Raw genomic sequence first — 10,470 nt, forward strand, 5'->3', positions numbered from 1 at the left:
TCTGAACAGTGAATATGAACTGCTACTATCTAATCGGAGATACAGGGTCCCACGATTCAATAAAGTCAGACTGCACAGTAAATACAGAGCTAAATCCCAGACCAAATGCACGCTGAAGGCTCTTTGAGCATGTTTTTCTCTCACTGATTGTGCTGTTATGTTAAATGTTTGTGTTTCATGTATTTGTGTATGCATATTTGTCTGTTGATGTTGGACATGGAGCTGCTGTGACGCAAGTCAAATTTCAGACTTGATCTGACAATAAAGTAATATCGTATCGTATCGTATCGTATCGTATGGGAAACTAAAAGCGGACCCTCTGGGCGTTGGTATTACCGCTCAAGCCGTGTGGTGATGTTGGGTAAGGACCCCTCGGATGATTTTGTTTTGGAGTATTTCAACTCTACATGCGGGGTTTTCCAGACATCCTTGCGGGTGCCTCTGAATGCTTGGCTGAAAATGATTGATGAGAAATCTGTAAAGCTTAAAGAACTTTTTAAACAGAGTCAGACATCGATCGACATTATACTGGTGAAAAAGACCCTCACTTATGCAGACGACTCCGCCCCCCAACCAACATAACAAGTCCCACCTCAACAGATCATTTAAAACGAAGGACCCCTCAAGAACGGTCTGTGATCAACAACCATGGATCTGAAAAAAAACAACTCTATCACCGCGAGCTGCAGCCTGGATCAAACGCCTACAGGACCGCCATCCTCACCAACAATTTGGACACCAGATCTCGACAACTATATGGCGGGTATTGATATCACGGGGTGGCTGGATATGCCTCAACCTCCATCTACTCCATCCGAGTCTCCAGGGGAATCAGCAGTAGTAGGTGTTGATATGCCATGCTATACTCGTGTTCCAGAGGTTGATGCTACAGAACGTGAAAGGACAGCTTCGTTCCTGGATACGGTAAAAGCTGTTGTTGTTCATCTGCTGGATAGGGTCGTGCATCTGTACAGAAAGGAAAAATGTTACGGAAGTCAAGTCGATCACCCCAGTCAATTGCAGCACGAGTGTTTGTTTCCGACCCAAGATTACTTTCTGGATATAAATTATGACGATGTGATAAAGAGACTGTGGACCGTTCGTTTCATTCCAGCCATTCGGGAGGCTCTGCACCAAAGCCAGCTTCATGTGTCAGAGAGGAGAGTCTTTGGAGCTACCGAGGCGATTCTGCACAATCTCAGAAACACCAGACTCTTTGAGGCTAAAATCGAGAAGATTTACGGTCAGCTGGTAGAGAACGACGAGACCCGTCTGAAGACTATAAGAGCAGCTTGGGCCTTTTGGCAGCAATAGGAAAAACACATTTTATACTTTTTCGTTAAAGTATGTTTTATTTTGATCTGCTTGGAGAAAATGTTTTTTTGATACATGTGTGACATATCAATAAAATGCTTTGCAAGAAAAACTTTTGTACTCATTACCTCAATGGGGTGTAACAGGAAACATGTCTGAGAAACGTGCTATGCATAAAGTGTATTACACTCCTTCTAATCCAGGGAGTTTAGGAGGTGTGGATAAACTCCATAGAGCTGTACAGAATGAAATGGGTAAACAAATAAATGTAGAGAAAGTCAGGGAATATTTATCTGAGCAGGACGCATATACTTTGCACAAGCCGGCTCGGGTGCATTTTGTAAGAAACAGAGTTTTCGTACTCAGACCGCTGCAGCAATTTCAAGCAGATCTCAGCGATATACAGTCGCTGTCCGAATATAATGATGGTTTTAATTATTTGTTAACAGTCGTAGATGTATTTTCGAAAAAAGCCTATGCTCTAGCATTAAAGAAGAAGACGGGTATTGAGGTTACCCAAGCCTTTGATACAATTTTAACACACAGTGAGATCCCTAAAAAGATACAAACAGATGCGGGGAAATAATTCTTTAATAAAGTTTTTCAAAACTTATTGAAGAAAATAGGTATACAACATTATGCAACCGCCAGTGATATGAAGGCATGTGTGGTAGAGAGATTTAACCGTACGCTGAAAACTAAAATGTGGAGGTATTTTACAGCTAAAAACACTCATAGATATATAGACGTCTTACCCGAACTACTTGAAAGTTACAATAATAGTTATCACCGAAGTATTAAAATGACGCCACTGCAGGTAACCAAGGAAAATGCGGCTCAAGTGTTTCGGAATCTATATAACCCCTCCAGCCTTCGTAAAAAAGCTGCTGTCAAAATGAACTTTAAGGAGGGGGAGCTTGTAAGGATATCCAAATTGAGAGGAGTATTCGATAAAAAATATGAGCAGAGTTATACGGACGAATTATTTACGGTGTCTGAAGGCTTACCTCGACAGCCACCTGTTTATAAGCTCAAAGATTATGATGGAGAAGAGATCAAGGGGACTTTTATGAGAAAGAGTTACAAAAAGTGAAGATAACTAATGACAAGGCTTTTCAAGTCGAGAAAATTCTAAAAAGGCGTGTGGTGAGAGGGAAAAAACAAATGTTTGTATCTTGGCATAATTGGCCCGAAAAATTCAACAGCTGGGTTGATGCTGGAGAAATCCAAGATGTATAAAAGCAAACAGAATCAACGCTCAGTCCTTCATTACAGCCATGGAGATAAATGAAGGGTTCTACATTACGCTGCCGTCTAATGCCAGCCTGGAGGTATTTCAAAACAATACAAGCTCTAGCTATCAGGTGAACCTAGCGCAACCTTTACACTTGGATGGTTCGTGGCAGGTCGCCCTGACAGAAATATCATACCCACACACCTGGTATAAATTACCTACGGAAGCAGCCTTTTTTGAGTGGATAAAGAGTTAAGGCTTCATATGTTTAGAGCTGGTTACTATAGTAGCATAACTCAGCTCATAGAGGAACTTGAGTCCTGCTTCAAAAAAATTGACTCTGATGTCAGTTTACACTATAGTCCAATTCACAGGAAAATCGAATTTCTAGGAGGGGCCCAATATCGTTTCCGCTTTCCAAAAACCGTCGCTTATATGCTTGGAATACAACCAGACCAGTGGCTCAAATTTGATGATAAATCAGCTGCCTATCCAGCGGATATAAATGCTGGCTCAACACATCTATACTGCTATAGCAATGTGGTCAGTCACCAGCGGGTAGGTGACGCTTTTGCTCCTCTCTTGAGAACCGTAGATATAAGAGGAACATTCGACGATACAGTAACTCAGTATTTTAATCCTGCATACTACTTGCCGGTAACAAAAACACACATCGAGAATATAAAGGTAGAAATAAAAAACGACCAGAACAAACCAGTAAAGTTCAGCTATGGAAAAAGTGTAATGAAACTTCATTTCCGACCCTCAAAAGCAGGGCAATCTTTTACAAAACGATGATTCATCAAGACCCCCAACGTTTTGTGAGTTACTATGAAAATCAAGCGGGGGGATCCCTGCCTGGTTTTTATGGTGCACCGGTGATGTACGGGCGAGGCATTGGCTCTATATTTTCGAGATTATTTCGTTTTTATCGCCCCCCTGGTGAGAAAAGGGTTCGCCATAGCTAAACCTCATCTGAAATCGGCGGCCAAAAATATTGCATCAGATGTTATCAGTAAGGCTGTCCATAGATGCGGCCGCCAATCAGACCCCGGATCTCAAGAAGGATCAGGTGGTCTGATGGTTTTGGCAAGAAGGGCCCGGAAGAGACCTCCAGGCAAACGGGTTCCGAGGGGTGTCAAGAAAGGAAAACACTCAGTCAAAAGAAAATCATTAGGGAAAAAACACCCTCGGAGAAGGAACGTATTGGGGAGAGATATATTTTAGCGTGTTAAATATGGCTCTTTTACATCATAAATCTGCTGAATGCAGCATGGCAGAGCTGGATTTATTTTCAGCCCCAATGACGCAACTGTCTATAGATGAAAAACACTACCCAGAGGTCCTTCCGTTGTCTGCCATTAAGGCCCTGTCACACTGTCCCGAAATTGACACCCGATGGCCACACGAATATGGAATTGTGAATTTCGTACGAAGATGGCCCCGAACCACACACGAAGGCAACATTTACATTACATTTAAGACATACAACTGCAATGAAAGTACCAAAACAATTATGTTACAGTACTATGATACTGTACTGATATCTTCAGACTTTGTTCTTTACTTTATCCGTCGTTATATGTAGAAAATATTACGTTTTCTCCGTAATGTTGTTTCCATAACAACAACAACTTCCTGTCAACTGTCCTTCAAAATAATATATTATATCCTTTTTAGTTTCACAGAACACAAATTGGGTTATTTACATAATATATTTACATGATTTTGTTGTGCAATAAAACAACTCGATGGACACACGATAAAGGAAATGTTCAAATTCGGCTGTGATCGTAGCAACATCGGGCCATTCGTGAGGGCATCTTAAGCCATCGTATGACCGCTGGTGGAGTTTCTCAGGCAGCAACTTCGTGAGCGGTGGCAAAATCTTTGGCATGCCAAAAAATTGCCGAAGGACCTTGCGAACGTTCATTTTCGTGTTGAATTTGTGTGTCAATTGTGCCCTTCGTAAGGCCATCGTGAGGGCATCTTGTTATTATCGGTGCCATCGGGCATTCGCCCCGATCAGAGTGAGGGTGAATGCACCGATGATAACACGAAGATGACACGATTTGACAAGATGCCCTCACGAGTGCCTTACGAAGTTGCCGCTCACGAAGTTGCTGCCGGAGCCTGAGAAACTCCACCGGCGGTCATACGATGGCTTAGATGCCCTCACGAATGGCCCGATGTTGCTACGATCACAGCCGAATTTGAACATTTCCTTTATCGTGTGTCCATCGGGTGTCAATTTCGGGACAGTGTGACAGGGCCTTTACAGAGGACGGACCCATAGAATTTTTTATCCCCGGGGACGGAGATAAATACCTGGATATGAATGACACCTTGATACATCTCAGGATCAGAATAACCAACGCAGATGGGACTAATCTGGCAGCTGATGCCCCCGTCGCCCTAGTTAATTACCCTCTGAATACAATTTTTAGTCAATGCAACGTTATTCTAGGGGACAGACTAATTTCTCAATCCAGTTCGACTCATCCTTACAGGGCGATGATTGAAACGCTATTGAATTACTCTGATTCTACTTTAAAAACTCAGTTCACAGCCGGCTTATTTTATAAAGACACCGCGGGGTCTATGGACTCTATAGTCATAGCCAATGGACCAAATAAGGGACTGGTAAAGAGGGCCTCATTCACAGCAGAATCTCGGGAGCTTCACTTGATGGGTGCTTTACACACGGATATATTTTTCAGCGAGAGGCTTCTCCTGAACTCTGTAGATTTGAGAATCAAACTCACCAGATCTAACGATGCCTTTACTCTCATGTGTGCAAATGACTCTACATATCGTCTAAAAATACTGGGGGCTTCACTTTTGATCAAAAAAGCCACAATCACGCCTGCAGTGCGTTTAGGTCATGCTGCGGCTCTGCTGAGAGGTAATGCCCTCTACCCCCTATCACGGGTGAATCTAAAGACATATAGTATACCGGTTAATTCTAGAATATGCAACCAAGAAAATCTCTTTTTGGGTAATATGCCCAAGTACATAGTATTGGGTATGGTAAATCACGAAGCCTTCACCGGAAGGAGAGAGCTTTCACCTTTTAATTTCCTTCATAATGATATGGAATATCTGGCTCTGTGTCAGGATGGGAGGCAAGTACCAGCCAAAGCATTCCAACCCCAATTTAACCGGGGGTCGTCAGTCAGAGAGTTTTACAACATGTTAACTGCTACAGGGAGACACATGAAAGACTTACCTCTAAGTATAGACAGAGATGATTTCGAACAAGGATACTCATTATTTGTGTTTAATTTAACTGCTGCTGAAGACGCCGACGCCTTATCTCCCATCACAATTGGTAGTTTAAGATTGGAAATGAGGTTCAGAGTACCGCTGCCACAGACTACCACTTTAATCGTATATTCTTGTTTTGATTCGATTCTGGAGATTAACTCAAAACGACAAGTGCTGGTAGATTATTACTAAGAAGACTACAACATGAATAATCACCAACTGGATAGTCTCCTGCATCATATGGTGGGGGGCTCTTTTGGGGGGGTATGGGCCTCAGACCAGCTACCCCGAGTAAAACAATTATTTAGATGCCCGGTATACATGATTGTAAACACCCACCCCTCCCACATGCCCGGAGAACACTGGCTAGCAGTGACTTTAGAGGAAGGGGAAGGAACTTTTTTTGATTCTTTCGGGTTTCCCCCCGATTTTAGTCATTATCCTAAAAGCATCCTGCAATTTCTAGAAACACAATGTGAAACTATTTTATACCATAACCGGCAACTTCAGAATGTCATGTCTACAGCCTGTGGTCAACACTGTGTTTTTTATCTATGCAAAAGAGCGTCCGGGTTGTCTTACGAAAATGTGTTATCTTTATACCAAGATGATGTGGTAAAAAATGATACTGCTGTAACGAATTTTGTGAAAAAAATACCAAAGGTGTGAGAGACGTCATAAAGACACTCATTTTAATCAGTGTTTGTTCGCTACAAATGTTCAAAGATTGTTATAAAATGTAGAAATAAAAAAGGTCTGAAGACAAAATTAATTCAGGTGACTCTGTCTTTATTAGGAAATCATGAAATATAATACAACTTTAAGGGGTTAAATGTAAACATCTTGGACTTAATATTCTGTCTTGCCTTATCCTTTTCTTCTTAAGCAGGGCATTCTGAGGTTCTACGGCTGTTCCTAAAGTGTCCCAACCGGGGGTAGCGGGAGATGTTTTTCTTCTTTTTCGGGGGATATTTTCTCGATTTAGTTTGCCCTCTTTGATTATGCGATATTGTTCACGAGCGTGAAGGTTTTGAAAAGCTGTTAAGGGAATGTTGATCTCATTCAGACTATTTAAAAACCCCCGCCAGCCCTTAGGCTCCTGGACATTTGTTTTATACGCGCAGGATAAATGTTTAAATAAATCTAACATGTGGGAACCTTTTACAGCTACCCCCTTTTCTATAAATTCCCCCGCTGGTGTCCATCCAGCTGTACTCGTGGTTAATTTCCTCATAATGTACTCGGCATTCTTGTGGTAACGCTTTGGGAGGTGTAGAAGCACATCGTTTTTTATTTTATCATCGGACGTGCCATCATTTTCTTCTCCTTTTACCACCCCCGTGTCTTCAGGTAGAGTTAGAGTAATATGTCGTTCCTCAAGCCCGTCTTGTTTGAGCAGGGTGAGATATCTTTGTAACAAGGTGTTGTATTTTATGATTTTTTCATAAGGGGTTAATCCTGGTTCGTTTAGGGTTGCTCTCATTTTTTCATCCAGAACATCTTCGGCAGTGCGTCTAATTGTTTCCTTACTGTGAGGGTTAGTTACACCCGTCTGATTGAGCTGATTAAACTGGTGAGGTGTTAGCAGAAACATATTTTGACTCATGATCGAGCGAGCCCTCCTAAAAGTTGTCCTAAAATGGGGATCAACGCACCGAGTAGCGGCAGAAGAAAACCTCCAGATTGCTTTCTTAAGGCCTTGAATTTAGTTTTTAAGTTGGTCTTTTTATTGGCCAAGAGTTTGAAAATTTTATTTTGCATCTTAAGCTTCTTATACTGAATGCCTGACAGGGGGATATTACCTTTTAAAAGATTTAGAGACAGTTCACAGAGTGATTGAAGAAAATCCGTGGAGCAGTTCTCGAGAATATCCTTGCGCTTTGAAGGCGGGGCTTGACATAAGGCCCTCAGCAGAGGCATGTTTCTTTTTAAACGGGCCGACATACTGTTTTTTCAAGTCTTCGTTTTTGGTACATAAACAACTAGCCATTGATTAGGTAGTGCTCCCGATCTAAGCCTGTAGATGTCTGGACAGGTGGGGGTCATGTCTACGATTAAGTAACCATGAGGTTCCGTGGTGGCGTCTTCAAAACTTTGTAGGAAAAATGATTTATTACCAGGGTGTATTTGTTGAGCAAGTATGTTCATTTGTAATCTGTCTCTGGGTTTTTTTAACAAGACCATGTAATTAGTATTCAAACTAATTGTGCGACTTTTTTCCCTGGTGAAAAACATTTTGGGTAAGCATGATAACGCTCATGTTTCTATGATGACGGTATTGGGTGAAAAGTCTGACTACTTCCGGATGCTCAGAGGCCTGAAATATAACATCGTCTAATATAATCAAATGACTTTGATCAGGAGGAAATAGCGATTCATCTTCAAATGATTCAGGCAGACCCTTGACGAACTTCATATTTTTATTATTTTCCTGCAGTTCAGCATACATGGGTTGGAAAGAAGTATAAATCCACACAATATTTTGAGGCTGTACATCCATTACGTGAATACAATTTTGCAATACATTCTTGACAAAAAAAGTTTTTCCACAACCACTAGGGCCCACTACTAGACAGGAAAAAGGAACACGCAGTCGGGGGTCAAAATCAATTTGACTTGGTGAAAACATGTCGTCAATTATTTTCTCAATACCCAAAAGGCAAAGTATTTCCCCCGGCTAACAAACGTCTCTTGTCAAACACAACTCGGAACTTTTTGGTGAATGACACATTTCTCAAAGCGAAAACCTCTTTATTCCTCACAATACTGTGCTGAGGGACCTCAATTACCCTCCCCCTCTCAGAGTTTTGAACGTAGCCTTCCACCAGGTCGGCCAGACTGTCAAAGTTCACTCGTTTGCAACATTCGTGCGTTTGTGTGATGCCTTTCACGCGCATCACAACTTTTTTTTGATTTTTGGTCTGATAAGCATCATTTTTAGGGCATGCTGAAACAAACTCTTTAATCGTATCGCCCCCCAGCTCGTCTGTCAGGTCTCCCAGATAGACCCCCATCGGTAGGGGACTCTCTCCTTGTCTTGTCACATAGATTATGCTATCTGTGTCGTAGTAGAATACTCTGCGCTGTAATTTCTCCAATTCACTGTACAGTTTCAGCCTGGCATACGCTGTGGTAAAGGCGGCGATGAATATGTTATCCACCTTGTTGGGAGTAGAGTAACAATTTTCACCGTAGCACCACTGAACTAGAGCCGTTCGGGGGTTGAGGAATGAGAAATACGTAACCTTATGTTTAGCTGAAAACAAGAGGTTAAGAAATTCTTCGGCTTTGGTCACAATCTTAGTCTGAGTCAGGTTGCTTCTCTGGGCAAATTTACCCCAGAAACTGTTGAGACATAGTTTTGCCACTTGTCTTTTGACGGGGTTTGATTTGATTGTATCTGCATCCAGCAAGATGCCCTGCTTAGCATGATAGTCTGCCACATACTTTTGTCTGCTCTCATCATCTGAGGCCTCTGAAGGGTAGCCTGATGCTTCTTGTTTACCCTTCAAAAAGGTGTGTATATAGTCTACAAAAATGCTGTCACTTTTCTTCTCAAAATGCCACACCTCTGTCATCTGAGTCATCTTGTAACCCATATCCAGGGCTTTGGTGAATTTCGGGGTCACCCAAACCCCTGTTAATGCTCTTTCCTCTTTGCTATGCAAGCAGGCCCCCTGTTGGTTGTTAAGCTCTGCGCATGTGCGGCATAGAGTGAACACCAGTTTACCAGCTGCAGTTCGGTAGGGCAGGACAGGAAAGTACAGACCTCTAGGAGGTTCTACTGTGGCTTTGATTAACCCAAAATAACTGCGAGGGTCTTTGAAATCTCGGAATATGATCTGAGGGTGTCCAAGTGGATATAGGCCTGTGCAGTTTACAAAAGGATAGAGTGAGGTGAAATCGCAGTAATGAACCGATTCATCTACCGCGGCTGTGTGCCTCAACTTTACTGCACATGTCCTTCCCCCGTATAAAGCATCGCGGGGGGTCAGCGGTTCTGGTGCATTGTATACCTTGAGGAAAGCCTTCAAATCTTGATTGGATTTTTTCATCTCAACCCATGTATGCTCACGCATAACGTTCACTTTGGCCCCATGGACAGCCTCTAGCTCATGCAGTTTTGCCTCGCTAACAGCATGGAGATGCTCAAATGTGTGACCTATCAAGGGGTTTTTCTCATGCCCCTTATAGCAAGAGGGGCATCCGTGATAGAAACAACCGAGAAATTCCCAGACAATCTTTTCCCCGGTAACTTCGGGAAACCCGTCTACGACGAAACGTCCCACTCGTTTCTCTCCTTCATTCAACGCATGTTGAATAAAAACACCTGCAGTCTGAGCTACCCACTCCAGCCACTGAATACCTGCGTCTGAGTACGTCTTGTTTTCACGGCGGTAGTCGTCGGGTGGGGGGATTGCCAATGTTTTGGGCGTTAGAAAGTTTGTGGTAAAAACTTTCATACAGGCAGAAGCTATAGTCGCACGACTAAAAGGATCAACTCCTGTCTCCCCGAGAAAACCTTTCCGAAATAATGCGGCCCCCTGGGCAAGAATGTCCACATCGTTTTTGCAGTAAAGCAATGCCTGCTCTCTAAAGTCAAAAATGCCCCGGCGTACCGTCTCATACCACGTGAGAAAGTCACTCTTTTCACC

Source organism: Gymnodraco acuticeps, unplaced genomic scaffold, assembly GCF_902827175.1.
Source record: "Gymnodraco acuticeps unplaced genomic scaffold, fGymAcu1.1, whole genome shotgun sequence".
Lineage (NCBI taxonomy): Eukaryota > Metazoa > Chordata > Actinopteri > Perciformes > Bathydraconidae > Gymnodraco > Gymnodraco acuticeps.